The following is a 22,304-nucleotide window of genomic DNA, read 5'->3' on the forward strand; positions in this document are numbered from 1 at the left end:
AGATATGAGATAGATAGATAGATAGATAGATGTGAGATAGATAGATATGAGCTAGATAATAATAATATAATAATCTTTATTTGTATAGCGCCAACTTATTCCGCAGCGCTTTCAGGCATGGATAAATGCAAAACAATACAACAATTACAATATAAGGTACATTGGGTCAGACACAAATGGGTTGAGGGGGGTACAGGAGGTGCAGGGGTTGGGGAACACAGGCAATAGGAAATTTCATGTACAGATCATTTATCAGAAGGCAAACAGGGTGGAGCACCATAGGGAGGGGCGAGGGACTAGGTCAGGGGATTTGGTATGATTCCCTGAAGAGGTGCGTTTTTAAGGCATGTCTGAAATTTCGTGCATCGGGAATTGTCCGGATGCCTTGGGGTAGAGCATTCCAGAGGATGGGTGCTGCTCTGGTGAAGTCCTGTAGGCGAGCGTGTGAGGTTCGTATTACAGGGGTGTTTAGTCTGAGTGTGTTAGCGGATCGGAGTGAGCGGGCTGGGTGGTGTACTGACAGGAGGGAGGCGATGTATGGTGGTGCAGCGCCATGCAGAGCTTTGTGAGTGAGGTAGAGGAGTTTAAATTTAGTTCTGATAGATAGATAGATAGATAGATAGATATGGGATGGATGGATGGATAGATATGGGATGGATGGATGGATAGATAGATATGGAATGGATGGATGGATAGATAGATATGGGATGGATGGATGGATAGATAGATAGATATGGGATGGATGGATGGATAGATAGATATGGAATGGATGGATGGATAGATAGATAGATATGAGATAGATAGATAGATAGATAGATATGAGATAGATAGATAGATAGATATGAGATAGATAGATAGATAGATAGATAGGAGATAGATAGATAGATAGATAGATAGGAGATAGATAGATAGATAGATAGATAGATAGATAGATAGATAGATAGATAGATAGATAGATATGAGATAGATAGATATGAGATAGATAGATAGATACATAGATAGATATGAGATAGATATGAAATAGATAGATGCATAATCATATTTACAAATATGCAAATACCGTACATATGTGTGGGTCCGAATATAGTGGAGAGAAAGCCTTTTAAATAAACAACTCATCTTGAAACCAAGTTGTGCCGCCGTTCTTCTAACCGGAGCTCACGTACAACTAGTTTACTTTGCTGCAGTTCATCCGTGGAGCGAGAAGTGATGGCAATCACAGTCAGCAGCGAGAGCGTCTGCACAGCGTTCAGTCCACGTTAGCAACTATGTTGGCAGCGGAGATGGTGATAATGGAATGCAAATGAGAACGCCAATTGTTCACTTTCTGACCTCAAACTTTGAAAGCTTCGTCTTTTCTTTTTCATGCCCGCCAGAGCACAAACAATCATTGATGGGAAGATTCGCACTCAGTGCTAAGACCTCAAGCAGCAGGTATTCTCTCCCTGGAAACACCAACATTTTCTGTGTTTTTCTCTGTTAAAAGATTGGAAGAAGCTGATGAAGGGCTGAACTGCTGCTGGAACCCTCAGAGATCAGCTCGAAACCTTGGGGGTTCTTGGCTGGAAGCGTTCAGCTTTCCTACTGCGCCCCCACAGGGGAAATGAAGTCACAGCTCGGAATTTGACATTTTAATGTGGAGTAAACGGGGCTCTTTTTAAGGGCTGGTAAATTGGGTAATTGCCCAGGGCTCCAGTCTCCCCGTCGCCTCCCTGAGCTGAGGCAATCAGAATTTATCCTAGACCACCAGGATATGTAAAATCAACTCCATACCTTCTATACATCACCAGACAGTGTGCAATGAGGACTTTCACTACCGCAAACCTCCAGAGATGATGACATTCTTTAACACTATCTGGGAGTACAAATTTAGGGTGGCGTCACATGAGCGTATGCCATACATAGGTGCGCACAAAAGTGCGCACCCACGTACGTGCACAAACACGCGTGAATGCACGTGCACGCATTGCTTTCAATGGAGCGGCAGCTCCATTGAAGACGATGGTCTGCCGTCACCACTTGATTGATTTTCATGGAAGAGCTTTAAATATAAGCTCTTCCCTGAAAAATAACCATTTTAGTGTAAAAAAAAAAAAAAAAAAAAAAAAATATACTTACTTGTCCGCCACTGTCATGTACCCCGCGTGGATGAAGGACACATGCGGCAGATGTTTTCTTCATCCCCGCGGGGAATATAAAATTCCCTGCTATGCCTGCCACAACTGTGACAGATGCGACAAATGAATTCTAAATCCGCATGGGGAATAAGGAATTCCCTACCACAGCTGTCACGCATGACAGCTGCGGTAGACGATCCAGCTGCTGGCACCCCATAATTGTTTTTCAGGGAAGGGCTTTAAATATAAGCCCTTCTTGAAAAACAAAGCAAAGTAGTGTTAAAAATAATAAAAACGACATACTCACCTATCTTCAGCTGCTGGGCTCAACCGCGTCCTTTCTGCACTGTCCCCGTCTCTGCAATGCAGTTCTTTCAGCAGCCATAGAATGCGTTCGAGACTTCATATTCCTTGGTTCAAAAATTGACCAGCCTGGAGAATGTATGCCAGAGATAAAACATTGGATAGAATTGGGGCGAAGCGCGATGCTAAATATGGACAAAATCTGGAAAAGTAGGGATAACATTATAGCAACTAAACACAGGATAGTGCAAACCACCATTGTTCCCAGAGCCATGTATGGATGTGAGAGCTGGTCTGTAAGGGAACTGATAGAAGGGGGATTGATGCGTTTGAGCGGATGACAAAAGCTGCTGCGTATACCCTGGATGGTGAGAGTGACAAACAGTGAAGTCCTGAATCATATAAGACCTGGACTCAGACTCACTGGAGGACCGGACTCAGACTCACTGGAGGGCAAGATGACTGGACTCATATTCACGGGGGAAAAGATGACCAGGTCCAGGCTTACGGAGGACAAGATGGCCGGACTCAGGCTCATGGATTTTGGCCATGTATAGTGATCAGAGTTGCTAGAAAAATCTAAAATGCTTGTACAGATCAGCGACAAAAAAAGACCTGGAGCCAAAGAACACGATGGCCGATACTGTCAGTGCGGATACTGGCATGGATATCACACAACTGAAAGAAGCAGTGCAAAACCGAAAAACATGGAGGGAGCTCACCTATAGGGTAGCCAGAGGTTGTGAACGACTAAACGGCTAACGACAACAACCACAACAATGTTGACAGAGGATCTTCTCTCCGCCAATGCTGTGGATTTTGATACGTTTTTTGATGTAAATTGCTGTAAATTTTCAAAACACAATTCTGGCATTGTTTTCTCTTCTTTTACAGCATTCACTGCGTGAGATAAATAATGCCATACTTAGTTCGTGTCATCTGCAGAAATGACAATTATTTACATTTTTTGTTGTTTAGATTGTTTTGTGGGAAAAGTTTTTTTTAGGTCCTAATTTTGTTTGAACTTTATGTGACTTTAATCTTATAAAGCGCTGCAGTACAAGTTGGCGCTATACAAATAAAGATTAGTATTATATTTTCTTACTCCCATTACGAGACTTAAACTTGCAATATTTTGATCGCTTCTACAATATACTGCAATTCTTCAGTATTTCAGTATATTATAATCTTCATGTTAACCTATTGAGGTTGTCCCTTTCTTCTTTCTGATTTGATTAAATGGTACTTCACTTCGCTCCTCAGTCTGCTTCCTGTGTGAACAGAACTTGACTTTCATCCTGGACGTGGTGCACCATACATTCAGGGCGAACATGACAATTGGTCAGTCGGAGGGTTGACCCCTTCTCTGGCTAAAAGCCTACATGCTGTGGTCAGAATGGAAAGTGTATGCAGGCTGTTAAACAGCTGTGATTGATGGTAGTGCTGATCGCGACAGTTTGCACTGACTGTCGGCTGTTTCAAGCTTACTGAGGCTCAATTCCCTCTCTATAGAGAAGTTACCTAATGATTTCCTGGTAGACTTGTCTCCTCAGAGTTCCTAGTTGGCTTGAATTTATACAGAACATAATAACAGTGTGTAAGGCTGAAAAATGATATATGTCCATGCAATTCAGCCTATTACCCACCAATGTTGATCCAGAGGAAGGCAAAAAAAAACCCTGATGAGGTAAAAGTCCATTTCTCCATCCAGGCCCCTCTAGAGATCTTTAAATGAGTTCACTATCACCACATCCTCAGGCAGAGAGTTCCACAGACTCACTGCTCTTACAGTAATGAGCCCCTGTGTAGAAACCTTCTTTCCTCTAGACGCAGTGGGTGCCTTATTACAGTCCTGGGTATAAGAGATGATAGGAGAGATCTCTGTACTGACCCCTGATATATCTATGCATAGTTATTAGAGCGCCCCCTTGTTACAGTCCTGGGTATAAGAGATAACGGGAGAGATCTCTACACTGACCCCTGCTATATTATACATAGTTATTAGAGCACCCCCTTGTTACAGTCTTGGGTACAATACATGATGGGAGAGATCTGTGTACTGACCCCTGATATATCTATCCATAGTTATTAGATCGCCCCCTTGTTACAGTCCTGGGTATAAACAGATGATGGGAGAAATCTCTGTACTGACCCCTGATATATCTATACATAGTTATTAGAGCGCCCCCTTGTTACAGTCCTGGGTATAATAGATGATAGGAGAGATCTCTGTACTGCCCCCTGATATATTATACATAGTTATTAGAGCGCCCCCTTGTTACAGTCCTGGGTATAAGAGATAATGGGAGAGATCTCTACACTGACCCCTGCTATATTATACATAGTTATTAGAGCGCCCCCTTGTTACAGTCTTGGGTACAATACATGATGGGAGAGATCTCTGTACTGACCCCTGATATATCTATACATAGTTATTAGAGCGCCCCCTTGTTACAGTCCTGGGTATAAATAGATGATGGGACAGATCTCTGTACTGACCTCTGATATATCTATACATAGTTATTAGAGCGCCCCCTTGTTACAGTCCTGGGTATAATAGATGATAGGAGAGATCTCCGTACTGACTCCTGATATATATATACATAGTTATTAGAGCGCCCCCCTTGTTACAGTCCTGGGTATATATAAATGATGGTAGAGATCTCTGTACTGACCCCTGATATATCTATACATAGTTATTAGAGCGCCCTCTTGTTACAGTCCTGGGTATATATAAATGATGGGAGAGATCTCTGTAGTGACCCTTGATATACATAGTTATTAGAGCGCCCCTCAGCCATCTTTTTTCTAAACGAAATAATCCCAATTTTGATAACCTCTCTGGGTATTGTAGTCCGCCCATTCCATTTATTACTTTAGCTGCCACCTTAGTACCCACTCTAGTTTTGATATGCCCTTCTTGAGTACCCAAAACTGTCCACAAAATTCCATGTGTGGTCAGACCAGTGACTTGTAAAGAGTTAGAACAATGTTCTTGTCATGCGCCCCTAGACTCTTCTGATGTATCCCATGATCCTATTTGCCTTGGCAGCAGCTGCCTGACACTGGTTGCTCCAGTTTAGCTTACAGTTAACTAAACCCCCCAAGTCCTATTCCATGTCAGTGTCCCCAGTGGTTTCCCATTTAGTGTGTAATGGTGACATGGATTTCCTGCCCGTGTGCAGAACCTTACATTTATCAGTGTTACACCTCAGCTGCCACTATTCAGCCCCGCAGTGGATTCCGGCTCTGACTGCGGCCAGCGACTCTGCGTACCTGTGTTCTTCCATCTTTTCCTATACTGTGAATGATTTTTTTCCCAAATTTTTTGTTCTTTCTACGCCATCGCTAGGCGATGACGTGGAATCCGCAACCTGTCCACAATGTTAATTGCGGACGGGCCGCTGATCGGACAGCTTCCATTGACTTCATGCGTAATCCATGCAAAAATGGAGCATGCTGTGATTTTTCCTCCGCAAACAGAAATCACAAATGATTTCCGCTCGTGTACGGGAAAAAGCAATTTCCCATAGTATGCTGTGAATGGTACTTGCTGTGGATGCAGAGTGCGGATGGCTGCTGCGGATTCTGCAGCAAAAATCAGTTCATGTGCAGGTGGCCTTACTGGCCTGTAGTTTCCAGGTTCACTTTTTGACCCCTTTTTGAATATCGGCACCACACTGGCTATGCGCCAATCCAGTGAAACAGACCCCATCACTATAGAGTCCTTAAATATAAAAAACAATGGTTAAATTGCACTCAAGGAGCCAATAAAGGTCCCCACACCAGCCCTCTCCCCTGTCCCTGCCTACTTGCCCCCCTGGGCTAAACCCCAGGGCGACAACTGAGCGACGGTCCCTATTCTGCACTAAGGAAAACCTCGTGAAGAAGGGACAGAGAAGACCAACAAGTGTAAATGTATTATATTATGATCACTATTTCGCAAGTGCCCCCAACCTGCACCCCTGTTATTCTGTCAGGTCTGTTGGTTAATATTGATTCCAAAATGGCCGTCCCTCTAGTCGGGTCCTGTACAAGTTGGGCGAGATATTATCTTTAGTATTCGACAGGAAGTTGTTCCCTTTGAGATCCGCAGATTTCGGCTCCCCAGTTTATACCCGGATAGTTAAAGGCCCCCATAATAATTACCTCATTGTGATTTGCTGCTTCATCTGTTTGTCTCAGTAATAGACCTTCAGTAGCTTCAATAGCTTTGGTGTCTATAGAAAATCCCTATGAGGATTTTATTGGTCTTCCCTCAATGTATTTCCACCCATAGAGACTCCACAACTGAACTGAAATTATACAGCTGCAGTGTAAAGCATGGAGGGAATGAGATCAGCAAGTTAAGGTTCTGGTGAGATAAGACAAGGTTTTTAGATTCTAAATAGGTTCAGATTGTACACTAATCTGGATTCACTTGATAGATGTGCGACCATACGGAGGAGACCAGAATCATCTTCTCCAAGTGAAATGTGAAATGGTGCGCCCCCAACCCCCCGCAAAAGAGAAAAACAAAACATTCATTTTACAGATATTGAAAGCCCCAGTACACAAGATGTCCAACACATATTTGAACCATTGAAACTTGTCTGAAGTAGCCCTAGTAGTAATATAAACTTACATAGTGGCCCCAGTAGTAATAGTGACCTCCTTAATGTCCTCAATACTAATAGTGCCCCTCATAGTGGTTCTAGTATTAATAATGACCCCCCCCCTATAGTGGCCCCACTTGTAATAGCACCCATTAGTGACCCAATAGTAATAGTGTTCCCCATAGTAGCCCCAGTAGCAATGGTCACCCCCATAGTGACCCCAGTATTAAAAGTATCCCCCATAGTGTTTCCAGTAGTAATAGTGCCCCCCATGGTGTTCCCAGTAGTTGTAGCAGTGTTCCCCCTGGTGAACCTCTGGCCAGACACTGACAATCATCTCACTCAACCAGCCTGTAACTCTGGTATGCTGGTGGCCATCGCTGTTGTAATCGGTCTGTGTATCCCTGATCCCTTCACCCAAGTGTCCACATGCAGGAATGCAGATGCCAGGGGGCAGGTCATGGGTCATGGATTACAGCAGAAGTGGCCGCTGGTGTACTGAAGGTGCATGTTGGGTGAGTGAAATGGTTTTCGGGTTGCTGCCCGCCCAACCCACGGCTGGCAGTTATTTATAACTGAGCATTAATATGGCTAGTAAAAAATAAATACTGATGGGTGGCAACCCAATGCCCCCCTGAGATCCTGCACACTGCTGAATGAGGCAGCTTCCTCAGGTTGCCTCATGTTTGGGGCACCACTTTAACCACCTTCCTGACTCTGCAAAGTAATTATCCAATCTCCCATTTGCATACAAATTTATAAGAGACATTGCATGGCCTATAAATTTTCTTAGGTCTACTTGGTGCTCTACAAGAAGAAATCGTACCATCCTAACCCACATCACAGGCGTCTCACTCAGACAACCACACACCCTCTTGCCTCTGATGAAGGTTTTGGCTCATATCCTTAGTCATATTACAAGTTCTGTCAGACAATGTCTTATATAAAAGCTGCGTCCAATAAGTGGAGTTACAGAGGCATCACTTGCAAGCTGCTAGGCCTCTCACCAGCTAAGCCAGAAACCTACTGTACACTAATGAGGGAAAAACTCCCCGAAACTCCTGTCTGTGTATGTTTTTTTGGCTTAGTTTCCTATTCCTAATCATTGGTATAAAGACCTGTATAAAGGGTCGGACATTGAGATGAAGGAATGCTATCATCCAATTGGTAGCGCTGCAGAGGTAGTAATTCCATCTTCCTTATTTGCAGAAATTACCCAGAGGAGCTTGCATGGCCTTATAAGTCTCCTCACTCCCACCCTAGGTGTCTCCAAACCCCTTTTGGGTGCTCTCCTTGGGGAGAGACTATTACATCCCCCTACCCACTCACCCCATAGGTGTCTCCACACAATTTTTGGGCGCGCTCCTTAATGAGAAACGACACCCCTCATGACCCACATGCTGCAGATAGGACATCAGGTTTGATGGGTTCCCTTTAACCACATAGAAAATCTCCTCCTCTCTTAAAACGCTTTATAACTTGTTACTGTATAACTTAAGAACTTGTATCTTAAGTTTTCCTATTTTCCACTTCTGTAGACACAACGCAGGACTTTATGGATGTGATTTGTACCCAGAGAAGATCACAACCGCCGCCGGGTTTATAAATGCAGACGTGTCAGCGGAGTGAAAGGCTTCAAATGTGCAGCTAAATAATTGGGCTAAGATGTCAACATTTTAATCAATGATCTGGAAGTAAATAGACATTGATTTCTCAGCACTGGCAGACAATGAGGAGAGATACTGTCCATCTAAATGGATGTGTATCACTGGAGCAAATTAAAAAGAGACAGCTTGCAAAAAGCTACCGCTCTCGTGTTAATGGCATTTTCAAAGAAGTCAGCAAATTCCGGACCTTGCCTTATGCATCATGGACTGGAGTTAATGCACTTGGTTATTCCCTGGATTGTTACTTTCAATAGCGTACAGTTGCAATCAAAATTATTCACCCAATTACAAATTAGATTGATTGGCAAAATTTACAAACTTTCAGCTATTTGCAAAAAAACTATCAAATAAAAACAATTTAACCTCTTAAAAAAAAAAAAGTTTTCAAAATGCTACTAATAAAGACTATATCTCACCCAGCACAAAAAACAAGCCTTTTCACAGCCCAAGCGACAGAGAAATAAAAAAAATCTGAATCTTAAAATACAGCGACAGAAAGCAATTTTTGTTTAAGAAAAAATTCTATTAAAAAAAAAATAGAAAAACTTGAAAAGCTCTATGACTTTTATCAACCTAATCATACCGACACATAGAACATAGTTACTGCACTGTGAATACGGTAAAAACTAAACCCAACAGAAATGGCGCAATTGCATTTTAAAGCTTTTTCATACATTATATGGCACCATTAAAAAACACAACTCGTCCTACAGAAAACAAGCCGTTATTCAGCCATATGAACAGAAAAACTAAACTATTGTGACTCTTGGAAGGCGGGGGAAAAAAAGAAAAGAAAAAATGTAAAATATCTCTGTCTGAAGAGGTTTAATATCTCAACTAGAGATGAGCGAGCACCAAAATGCTCGGGTGCTCGTTACTCGAGTCGAACTTCCCGCGATGCTCAAGGGTTCGTTTCGAATAACGAACCCCATTGAAGTCAATGGGCGACTCGAGCATTTTTGTATATCGCCGATGCTCGCTAAGGTTTTCATTTGTGAAAATCTGCAAAACCCAAGAAAGTGCTGGAAACGACACAGAAACGGATAGGGCAGGCGAGGGGCTACATGTTGGGCTGCATCTCAAGTTCCCAGGTCCCACTATTCAGCCACAATAGCGGCAAGAGTGCCCCCCCCTCCCAACAATTTTTACTTCTGAAAAACCCTCATTAGCAAGGCATACCTTAGCTAAGCACCACACTACCTCCAACAAAGCACAATCACTGCCTGCGGGTGACACCGCTGCCACTTTTCCTGGGTTACATGCTGCCCAACCCCCCCGCACGACCCAGTGTCCACAGCGCACACCAAAGTGTCCCTGCACAGCCTTCAGCTGCCCTCATGCCACACCACCCTCATGTCTATTTATAAGTGCGTCTGCCATGAGGAGGAACCAGAGGCACACACTGCAGAGGGTTGGCACGGCCAGGCAGCGACCCTCTTTAAAAGGGGCGGGGCGATAGCCCATAATGCTGTACAGAAGCAATGAGAAATCCAATCCTGTGCCACCTCCATCAGGAGCTGCAAACGTGGGCATAGCAATGGGGAACCCATGTGCCACACATTATTCATTCTGTCAAGGTGTCTGCATGCCCCAGTCAGACCGGGGTTTTTTATAAATAGTCACAGGCAGGTACAACTCCGCAATGGGAATTCCGTGTGCACGCACAGCATGGGTCGCTCCCTGGAACCCACCAGCTGTACATAAATGTATCCCATTGCAGTGCCCTGGACAGCAGAGCTAACGTCAGGTTAAATGCAGGTGGGCTTCGGCCCACACTGCATGCCCCAGTCACACTGGGGTTTTTTATAAGTAAACACAGGCAGGTACAACTCCTTATTGTGAAGTCCCTGTGGACCCACAGCATGGGTGGCTCCCTGGAACCCACCGGCGGTACATAAATAAATCCCATTGCAGTGCCCAGCACAGCTGAGGTAACGTCAGGTTTAATGCAGGTGGGCTTCGGCGCACACTGCATGCCCCAGTCAGACCGGGGTTTTTAATACATAGACACTGGCAGGTACAACTCCCTATTGTGAAGTCCCTGTGGACCGACAGCATGGGTGGCTCCCTGGAACCCACCGGCGGTACATAAATGTATCCCATTGCAGTGCCCTGCTCAGCAGAGCTAACGTCACATACAATACAGGTGGGCTTCGGCCCACACTGCATGCCCTAGTCAGACTGGTAATATGTACCTTAACAGTAACCGCGTTGGTGGGAATGTGGTGGCGACTGCGGACGTAGTAGTGCGGTTTTATTTAGTTGGTTTTCGGAATGTGGCCAGGATTAAGTGGGCCGTGGCGGGGGGATGGTGGGGGGGGGGGCTCTCTTGTTGTGTCGGTAAAGGTGAAATTCTTGGACTGCCACCAGACGGACCAATGCAAAGGTATTTGCCAAGAATGTTTTCATTGTTGGAGGAGGAGGGGGATGTTTTTGAGGCACTACGTGTCCGTGGTTATATGCACCTTAACAGTAACTGCGTTGGTGGGAAATGGCCTCGCCACCATCATGTTTTTGGGAAGCCTCCGTTTCCACACCCCAGTGACATAGCATTAGCAGCGGTATAGGTAGAGCCCAGAATTAGTAACATTTCAGCGGTAGCATTAGGACAGGCCCCAGTAACATATCACTAGCAGCATTATAGGGGGAGCACAGTATTAGTTCCATTTCAGTAGTAGTAGCAGTCAAGACAGGCCCCAGTAACAATTCCGAAGCAGCAGTATAGGGGGAGCACAGTATTAGTTCCATTTCAGTAGTAGTAGCAGTCAAGATAGGCCCCAGTAACAGCAGCAGTTTAGGGAGATAACAGTCTCTTTCACATTTCAGTAGTTGCAGTAGGGACAAGGCCCAAGTTACATTTATGTAGCAAAAGTGTAGGCCAACCCCACACACCTTGCTGTACCATGAGTGCAGGCGAAGCCCATAAAAATTAGTAGGATTACACTGTAGGCGAGGGCCCAAAAAAATTGGTGTACCAACAGTACTAATGTACCTCAGAAAAATTGCCCATGGCCAACCAAGAGGGCAGGTGAAACCCATTAATCGCTTTGGTTAATGTGGCTTAATTTATAACTAGGCCTGTAGGCAGCCCAGTTAAAATAAAAATCGGTTCAGGTGCAAGTTCCAACGCTTTAATGAGCATTGAAACATATAAACATTGTTTACTAAAGTAATATGACTGAGCCTTGTGGCCCTAAGAAAAATTGCCCGTTCGGCGTGATTACGTGAGGTTTCAGGAGGAGGAGCAGGAGGAGGAGGATGAATATAATACACAGATTGATGAAGCTAAAAGGTCCCCGTTTTTGATGGTGATAGAGAACAATGCTTCCATCCGCGGGTGCAGCCTACGTATTGTTTAGGTATCGCTGCTGTCCGCTCATGGAGAAGAGAAGTCTGGGGAAATCCAGGTTTTGTTCATCTTGATGAGTGTTAGCCTGTCGGCACTGACGGTTGACAGGCGGGTACGCTTATCTGTGATGATTCCCCCAGCCACACTAAACACCCTCTCTGACAAGACGCTAGCCGCAGGACAAGCAAGCACCTCCAGGGCATACAGCGCGAGTTCAGGCCACGTGTCCAGCTTCGACACCCAGTAGTTGTAGGGGGCAGACGCGTCACGGAGGACGGTCGTGCGATCGGCTACGTACTCCCTCACCATCCTTTTACAGTGCTCCCGCCGACTAAGCCTTGACTGGGGAGTGGTGACACAGTCTTGCTGGGGAGCCATAAAGCTGGCAAAGGCCTTGGAGAGTGTTCCCCTGCCTGTGCTGTACATGCTGCCTGATCTCCGCGCCTCCCCTGCTACCTGGCCCTCGGAACTGCGCCTTATGCCACTAGTGCTGTCGGATGGGAATTTTACCATCAGTTTGTCCGCCAGGGTCCTGTGGTATAGCATCACTCTCGAACCCCTTTCCTCTTCGGGTATGAGAGTGGAAAGGTACTCCTTATACCGTGGGTCGAGCAGTGTGTACACCCAGTAATATGTAGTGGCCAGAATGCGTGTAACGCGAGGGTCACGAGAAAGGCATCCTAACATGAAGTCAGCCATGTGTGCCAGGGTACCTGTACGCAACACATAGCTGTCCTCACTAGGAAGATCACTTTCAGGATTCTCCTCCTCCGAGGGGGCGCTTTGGGAAACAGTTTAGTGGATTATTCAGTCTGGCCCTGCCTCTACGCCTGGCCACCGCACTGCCTCTTCCAACCTGCCCTGCTGCTGCACTTGCCTCCCCCTCTGAAGACCTGTCCTCAGTAGGCTTAGCAAACCAGGTGGAGTCAGTCACCTCATCGTCCAGCTGCTCTTCCTCCGAATCCTCTGTGCGCTCCTCCCTCGGACTTACTGCCCTTACTACTACCTCACTGATAGACAACTGTGTCTCATCGTCATCGTCCTCCTCACCCACTGAAAGCTCTTGAGACAGTTGCCGGAAGTCCCCAGCCTCATCCCCCGGACCCCGGGAACTTTACAAAGGTTGGGCATCGGTCACGATAAACTCCTCTGGTGGGAGAGGAACTATTGCTGCCCAATCTGGGCAGGGGCCCGAGAACAGTTCCTGGGAGTCTGCCTGCTCCTCAGAATGTGTCATTTTCATGGAGTGAGGAGGCTGGGAGGAAGAAGGAGCAGCAGCCAGAGGATTCAGAGTTGCAGCTGTGGACGGCGTAGAAGACTGGGTGGTCGATAGATTGCTGGATGCACTTTCTGCCATCCACGACAGGACCTGCTCACACTGCTCATTTTTTAATAAAGGTCTACTGCGTGGACCCATTAATTGTGAGATGAATGTGGGGACCCCTGAAACTTGCCTCTCTCCTAATCCCGCAGCAGTCGGCTGCGATACACCTGGATCAGGACCTCGGCCTGTGCCCACACCCTGACTTGGGCCTCCGCGTCCTCGCCCGCGTCCATGTCCTCTAGGCCTACCCTTACCCCTCAGCATGGTGTATTACGAGTAGAGCAGAAACAGAACGCTGTAATTAAATGTGCCGCTTATTGGCCTGTGGTTGGAGGCTGACTTTGCTTATGGAACGCACAGCAGAGCCAGGAAACAATTTTGCGCACGCCTGTAGTGAGACGTAGGTGCGTATGACTGAGCTAGTGGAATTCACAGCGCAGAAGCAGTCAAGTGGCCAAAGGGCAGTGGTAGGCCTTAAGTATTTGGCTTCAATTTGTTTAAATGGTGAGCTGAAACAGCAGACAGATACTGTATGCAGCATATATTATGTTTACTGTTTACCTCTGGCACTATGACGGCGGTGATGTAACGGAGACAGCAGAGCCAGGAAACAATTTTGCGCAAGCCTGCTGTAACGCTTAGCTGCGTATTAATTAGGACTACTACCCCCAGCAGACACGCAGTACACTGAAGACGGTCACAGGCAGCCCAAATATAGTATTTTTCCCCAATATTTTTGAAAAAGCCCACTGCCTTTATAGACAGTTTATCTCTTTCACCTTTCCCACTCTCCCTGCCTCACCAGTACTGCCCCTATACTCTGTACAATGACTGCAGACTGAGGACGCAATGGTCTGCATGCCCGATATACAAAAAAAATTGTGCAACACTGCTAAAAGCAGCCTCAACAGTACTGCACACGGTCAGATGTGGCCCTAAGAAGGACCGTTGGGGTTCTTCAAGACGAATATAACACCTAACGCTCTCCCTATAGCAGCTAAAGCAAGACAGCACTTTCCCTGATGTCTGTCAGAATGCATCTGTGGCGAGGGCGGGGCAGATTTAAATACTCGGGTGTCACCTGATCTCCCCAGCCACTCACTGCAGGGGGGTGGTATAGGGCTTGAACGTCGCAGGGGGAAGTTGTAATGCCTTCCAAGTCTTTCTATTGGCCAGAAAAGCGTGCAAATGTCTCAGAGATGAAAGTGAAAGTAACTCGAACATCGCATGTTGCCCATCTCGAGTAACGAGCATCTTGAACACCCTAATACTCGAACGAGCATCAAGCTCGGACGAGTACGCTCGCTCATCTCTAATCTCAACACAACTAATATAACAAGGGGTTTCTCCAAAAAATGCCACTTTCACTGACTCCTACAGTCACAGAATTATTTTCCTCTTCATGATGGACATCTTTAACATTTAGTGGAGCTCCTTCTGCTGTTCTGACCGGCTGCAGATGTAATGCATCACCAGACAGTGACTTCTGACAGCGTTCCTGAGGAGTCTTACCTCGTTCCTCATAGACAACGGCCTCCGGGTCACTAATATTCCTGGGTTAGTGTGCAGCAGCCGCCTTCTACACATCCCACCAAAGATCTTCTATAGGGTTCAAGTCAGGAGACTGTGACGGCCCTTCCTGAATCTTCCTGGACTTCTATTGAAGCCAAGCCTTGGTGGATTGTAAGGTCTACTTGGTGTCATTGTCCTGTTTGATAGTCCAACGTTTTCTCCTAGGATTTCTTGATATGTGATGGACAGCATCTAGTCCTCCACTTGCTGCAGGTTTCCAGTCCTAGAGGAAGCAGAGCAGCTCCAAAGCATCACATGGGGCATTTGAGATCTGAAGATCTCTGTATCACTGGGAGTCCCAACAGTTGGACCCCCAGGGATCAAACATTTATTCCCTATCCTACTGTTGTTGCTAGTCATTTAGTTGTTCATGACCTTCGGCAGCCCCTAAAGGCGAGCTCCCTCCATGTTTTTCGGTTTTGCCCTGCTTCTTTCAGTTGTGTGATATCCATGCCAGTATCAGCTCTGAAAGTATCAGCCATCGTGCCTTTTGACGCTGGGTCTTCTTTTGCCACTGATCTGTCCAAGTACTATAGTAAGGCTGGAGCCGAGGCCTGCAAGGCTGTAGGAGGAGGCAGCCCATGACAGGGTTAATGGGGAGTGAAGGGGTTAACAAAGAGGAGGGGGAAGAAAAGTGCCACAACAGAAAGCAGTTCACCAGTTGGAGAAGACTGGACATACAGCAAGACAGTGTGGAAGTGAGAAGAAAAGCCTGAGAAAAAATCCTGCCTACTGGGAAGATGATAGCGGTGAGGAAGAAGATCCGGGCAGCAGCATCGGGGCACGGCCCGGACTGACTGGAACAGATGATGAAGGAGGCCCTGGGGATGGCTCTGATGGTGCCTGAAGCTGCAGCAGTGAGTGTGAGGAGGCCACAAAGAGTGCGTGTGCCGGTGAGGCTAAGCCCTGAGCACGCACCAACGCCATTTAGGGAGCCTTTCAGAGATCTCTCTGGTCAGGTTCTCCCATGCAACCCCCGCTAGGGTGGAGAGCAGGTCTGGGAAGAGTTCTATCATGTTGTGTGGAGTGGCGTCTGGCGCTGGATCCAACTCCAAAAAAGGGGTGGGGCAAACTGACGTCAGAAGCTGGAGAAAGCGTAGGGGACTGCTATCCTGGCAATGAACTGATCGGGGAACAGCCCCGTTGCGGTGCCGGACAAGAAGGGCTACATGTTCAGGGAGTCCGAGGGAGTGGTGGTTCCGGAGATAGGAGGGAGGACGATGATGGTGAGGAAGGAACAAGGAGAAGGTCAGAAGCAGCTGGGAGACCTGCATGGCAGTCTTTCGGCCTGGCATGGACCCGGAGGTCGAAGAAGACGTTGTGAGGATGATGAGATGGCCTGTCGTGAAGAAGGAAAAATGGCTGGTGGGTTCACAGCCCAGTGAGCTAACCCAATATTGATAGCCTTGTGGCGCTTGCTGGGGGATAGTTTCAAGGGGTGTTTTTTGGAGGCGAGGGAGTGTTTGTGGGTGCAAGTGGGGCGAGTAATGATTTTAGGTCATATTGGGGGGCCTGTTGGTATTGTTGCACAGGCACGAAATAGAGCCTGTTTTTCGGCATGGACGTTACCATCTAGATTTTCATCTGGTAGGGGTAGCATTCCCTGCAGGAGTACGGCAGGGATGTCCAAGGGGCAACAGGCATCGGTAGTAGGGATGCAGTACAAACTGAGAAAGATGGCATGGGATTCGTCTGGGTGATAGTAAAAGGGGAACTGTTCATCTGTTTTGAGGGTTCGTTAGGAGCACATTCAAAAAAGGAAGTTAGGAAAAACATAGAGAGAGATGATTATGGGGAAATATTCTCTCTTCCCCCTTTAAAAAAAAAAAATAATAATAATAATTTGGACAAGGGGAAGAGGGTGGAATATAAAAAAGAGGAGGAGTAGAGGCAAAGATGGTGTTTAATTCTGCAGACCTTTATAAATTTGCTGCAGATGTTTGCATTTTAGCCGCTGTAATTAAAAAAAAAAAAAAAAAGGGCCGGAAAATTGTTCCTGTCTTTTTTTGGGTTATCTGGATTCCAGTGGGGAAGCATACACAGTTTATGAGGGGAGGTGGGGGGGGGGGGGGGCTGACCTTGCTGTGATACGACTAGCAGTTTAGACAGAGGATGGCTGTTTGCCCTTCCATTAGATGTGATCAGAAGGAAATTGGGCTTTGGTTAAGGGGATGGCCCTGGTGCCATACGGGCAGCCCCCTTTTCAGGTGGAAGCTGGGTTCTCAAGCTCGGCCACTGGTTTACAGGTGGGTAGCCATTTTGGACAGTTGAGAGACATAAGCCAGGTTGGTGCTGGTAATTTAAGGAAGGGCAATGTAAATTTGAAGAGGGGTGTAGATTTAAACATGTTTGGTCACATTGTAATAAATCGTCACGTGGAGCTACAAAATGCATTAAAAAGGAAAAGGAAAGGGATGACGCCGGTGAAACTGGCAGAGAGGATGCCTTTTCTAAATAGGTATAATGATAGGCTGAAGATGAAGGGTTTAAAGGTTTTCAGAATGGTTTTAAAATACCCGCCCCAGAGCATTGTGCCTCCTGTTTTGCTACACAAAATTTGCAGTCAGCATTGAGGTGTTACGATCGTGTGGGCAAACTGAGCACGGGGGCTCACACGATCGTACCCAAGTAGTAGTCGTAAGTAGTAGTAGTATGCACACACACAGGAACACCAGAGATTCACACGGAATCCAGGCAACTGAGCCTGTGCTACACAGGAGGATGACATGGCCCTACCTAAGCGGGGAATTCGCCCCAATAAAGAGCAGCCCAGCAGTCTTCGGATCTTGGGCCTAGCTGATTTTAGGAGCCACACCACAGAACAGGAGACATACACATGCTACATAACATGGACAGAACAACAGAATACACACAGCCAGAAAACACCGCACACAGCAGCCAAAATGCAACCACTACTAACAGATGATAAGCTGAATATAAATACCAGGTATTAGTTGACATTTTGTACAAAACATGGAAGCTAGCAGGCCAACTTCCCGGCTCCTGGTTATATTACTAGTCTCTACACTAACCAGGAGTCCAGCTGAACTGGACACAGTTCACACAGCGCGCTGCAACAGAAACAGGACAGAGCTCAGATCACACAGCCAGCTGGAACAGGACAGAGCACAGATCACACAGCCAGCTGGAACAGGACAGAGCATAGATCACACAGCCAGCTACAACAGGAACAGGACAGAGCACAGATCACACAGCCAGCTGCAACAAGAACAGGACAGAGCACAGGCCGCAGATCACACAGCAAGGTACATCAGGAACAGGACAGAGCACAGATCACACAACAAGCTGTACAGGAAAGACAACAGGATACCTGCTTACAAGCAGAGGCTTACAGCAGACTACAACATATAGTGCAAACCAGACAGACTCCACCTAGAGCTCACATGCACACAGATAAAACTCACAGCAAGTGTATGTGTCGTCATACCAGGGGGAATAGACAGTCAGCCACACAAGCTGACATAGGGAACTGTGTCAGGGATCCACCAACTGACACACAGAGCGAGACATAAGACGTTTGGAGGCCGCACCTGTAAAGCGGAAGGGAAGGGAGCACTGCATGTGCTGCAGACTAGGACTACAGGTGTTAAAACAGTCTTTAGGGAAGCAGAAAGACACAGAACTACTTACAAACACAGATCTGAGTTGGAACAAGGCAGATACATCCAAACAGTACAAGACCGGCTTCAGACTGACAAAAGCTGGGTTTATATGTGCTGAAGGCTAAAGGGGATTGGCTGCTGGAGAATACCACACCCAGCCAGCTCAATCATTAACCTTTGACCACCTGTAGTCGTGCTGCTGGGAAGCTTAGAACTACAGATCCCAGCAGCACACGTAACATGAGGTTCCTGAACATAGTTGCGGAAATATTGGAATAGGAGGTTGTTTTGGGGGTGCAGGATCTTTTTAAGGAACCCCCTTTTATGGATTTGGTAGTATTACCCCTAGGTATAGTCCCTAAAAAGGAAGTAAATAAATTTTGGTTGATCCATCATTGGGGGTATCCAAAAGTGGCCTCAGTTAACGAAGGAATAGATCAAGAGCTTTGCACGGTGGTGTACACCTCATTTGATGCGGCTGTTGGCTGGGTAAGAAAATATGTAAAGGGGGCACCGTTGGCAAAAGTCGGACATTGAATCGTCTTTTCGTTTACTTCCAGTGGTCGCTGAGAGCATTTGCTTGTTGGAATGCTACTGGGAAGGTAGTTATTTTGGCGTTTAGTTCGTTTTTGGAATGGCTGGTAAGAGAAACAGCGGGAATCAGCTCGGTTATTCACTACTTGGATGATTTGAATGCGTAGGTCCAGCAGGGTCGCCATTTTTCGGGATGCTGTTGGGGGACGGTGGAATGGGTTGCACAGCATTTCGGGGTGCCATTAGCCCCCGACAGGATGGAGGGTCCTACAGCGTGTTTACATTTTTGGGTATTGTCATTGACTCTTGCAATGAAATGCTGGTTACCGTAAGTGAAATTGGAAGTGTTGAAAGAAGAGGTGGTTAGGGCCGGGAAGGCTGACAAGTTTAAGCTGCATGAATTGCAATCATTATCAGGAAAGCTTACTTTTGCTTGCCAGATAAAGCCAATGGGGAGAATGTTTTGTAGAAGGTTGGCATCTGTTACGGCAAGAGTACATTCATCATATCATTTTATTCAATGGGGGAAGACATACAAAGCAGATTTAGAGGTGTGGTCGTTATCTTTTGAACAGGTACAACGGAAAGCCAGTGATGATGGCCAAAGCAATTGAAAGTTTTGATTGGAAATTATTTACGGATGCAGCAGTTTGTGCAGGTGTTTAGGTGGGGACCTTTTTTCAAGGCAAATGGTGTGTCAGCCGGTGATCAGATGATTCGGTGTAGACAGGTTTAGTAAGGAATCTGGTGCTGTTGGAGTTTTTCCCAATTGTTGTTGCAATTGCGCTCTGGTGAGATCCGTTTCAGGATAAAGAAGTGCCGTTCCATTGGGATAATTTGGAGGTTGTACAGGCAATTGTAATTTGATGGCATCTTCCCCCCTTAGTGGTGAATCTCTTGCGCCATTGTCTTTGAATACGCGAATTTTGGCAGTGCATGATTCAGGGGTCGATAATTCACTTGCAGATTCGGTTTCTTGATTCCTGGGGAGCGGTTTGGGATGCTGGCCCCAAAAATGGAAGAGGAAGAGAAGACATAATTGCCACAACTTTGGTACTTGGTCAGCGAGCAGCAAGCCAACTGCTTAGTACCTCACTGGCACCCGGTATGTTGACAGCATATTAGTCGGCTTGGCGGGAATAGGAGACATGGTCATTAGATTTTAGAGACATTAGGACAGAGGAGGATAGTGGTTTTTTTTTTGTTGGGGTTGGTTGGGGAATAGGTCAGTAGGGGGGGTTGTCAATGTCTAAGGTTAACCACTCTATGGCAGCCTTAGCATATGTTTTTGAAATTGGGGGAGTAAAGGATATAGCGAAGCATGTCTTGGGGGATCAAGCCTTAAAAGGCATTAGGAGGGAAAAGGGGTGACAGGACTCTCGTAGGCCGGTGGCATTGAGTCTTTTGAAAACATTGGTTTGGCATTGGGAGAGGTTTGTAAAGGTAGTTTTGAAACGGCTTTGTTTAGGGTGGCCTTTTTCTTCAGAGCACTGGGAGTAGGGGAGTAGGTGTCTCCCAGTAAAAAAGTGTGTGTGTGTGTGGGGGGGGGGGGGGGGGGCGACCTATATGGTGATGACATTTGGCTGGTTGGGGGATGGTTGGAAATGCGTGTTCATTGTTTTTTCAAAACGGGTCAAGGGGAGGAGAATAATGGTAGGCAAAGTTGTGGTGGTAGGGATGGTTCTGGTAAAAAATATTGGGAAGTTTATATAAGGGAGTCTGGGGTGAGCACGGGTCCATAGTTACAGCATGCAGATTGGTTTTTCCTCTGCAGGTTTTTGTTTATGATGGTTTCCTGTAACACTTTGGAGAACGTTGGGAGTGATAGTTCCCGTTCTGGGAAGCACTTAGGGTGTGGGCAGCTACAGAAGTGGCTGCGTTAGGTCTGGCTGTGGAAACAGTGAAAAAGATCAGCAGGTGGGAGTCTGAGCAGTATAGGTTTCATATTTGACCCATTTGTTGAAGAAGATATGAGAGTGGGAGGTGAGTTACTATGGGAGCTTTGCTTTACAGATCACCGCCCGGCCTTAGTCTGGATAATAGAACATGCCTATGTTTATTGGGGTGCAGTAAGGGTGGATGTTCCTCCTAACAGGAGGCAGTTGAGAAGGGAAAGAAGCTCAGCAGTGATGGATAGGAGTGAGGGGGATGTCTTGGTGCAGTGTATTGACGGATTTTCAAAGGTTGGTGAGTTTGAACAAGGGGACAGATATTTTGGTTGTCATGTGGAGCGTTAAGAGATTGATCGCGGGATATTAGGTATGACATACTTAGGCTGCTAACGTCATATCAGGTGTCAATAATTGTTTGGTCAGAGATTGTACTTTATAAATTGTGGCTTGACGCAAGGTCAATGAAGGGTTTGAACAAGGCTCAGATAAAATTAAATTGGGCAGTTTTACATTTTGTAGGTCATAGTGGAGGAGTGGTGATTCGCTATTTGGATGTATATACAAGGCACTGTGATTTTGGAGTGCATCTAAACGATGGAGGCATTGATCTATGGTCACTAGCGATTCAGGAGGGGATCGAGTGAGCGATCGTTTTGTGGGTTGCGGTACAGGCTTGAGGGGATCAAGCCGTGCTTGCATGGTGGTTAGGGTGGAGTCCTTGGAGTCAGAGAAAAGTGGAGTGGGGGGAAGGCAGGAGCTGGTTAGCCACCTTCCCCCTTTATTGATTAATGATTATCGTGGGTCTGTCACCTCTTGTCTCTGACAGGCCAGATTCCCTGCAGAGATGGTTGGAGTGTCTAGCCTTGGAATGGCTAGTGGGTCTCTGAGTTGGGAGGTAGGCGACTAAAAGGAAGTAGCGATATTGGGTCTCTGAGTTGGGAGGTCGGCGACTGAAAGCAAGTGGCTATATTGGGTCTCCCGAGTCAGTTGGTTTGCGCCGGGAGGCAGTTGTTAGGAAATTGGGTCACCCGAGACAATTGGTGTGACGCGGGAGGCATTACAGTGTATTTCCCTGGTTGATGAGGAGACAGAATTGTTGGGGGCTCCAAGGACCTCCCTCTTTCCTGGGCTAAAAGGTTTATTTTATGTAAATGTATGTTTGTAATAAATGCCTGCTGTGGCTAATTTATCCAAAATCAAGGAGAGTCTGTTGTTAATTAGGTTATTGGAGGTGAATTGGTGGAGGTATTACTTGATGGGGGATACAGTAGGAGTGACTCCGTTATACCCGGGTCAAGATGTTTCTAGCGACTCTGCTCGCATTGCAT

At 46.4% G+C, this 22,304-nt stretch overlaps 1 long non-coding RNA gene across 2 annotated transcripts in view; it reads right to left on the minus strand.

Annotated features, from left to right (window-relative positions):
• LOC136578887 (uncharacterized) overlaps window positions 1-22,304 on the minus strand; it is a 57,157-nt gene that overhangs the window by 4,639 nt on the left and 30,214 nt on the right. The window lies entirely within an intron of this gene.

The sequence above is a fragment of the Eleutherodactylus coqui genome, chromosome 9 (assembly GCF_035609145.1).
Source record: "Eleutherodactylus coqui strain aEleCoq1 chromosome 9, aEleCoq1.hap1, whole genome shotgun sequence".
In the NCBI taxonomy this organism is placed as follows: Eukaryota; Metazoa; Chordata; class Amphibia; order Anura; family Eleutherodactylidae; genus Eleutherodactylus; species Eleutherodactylus coqui.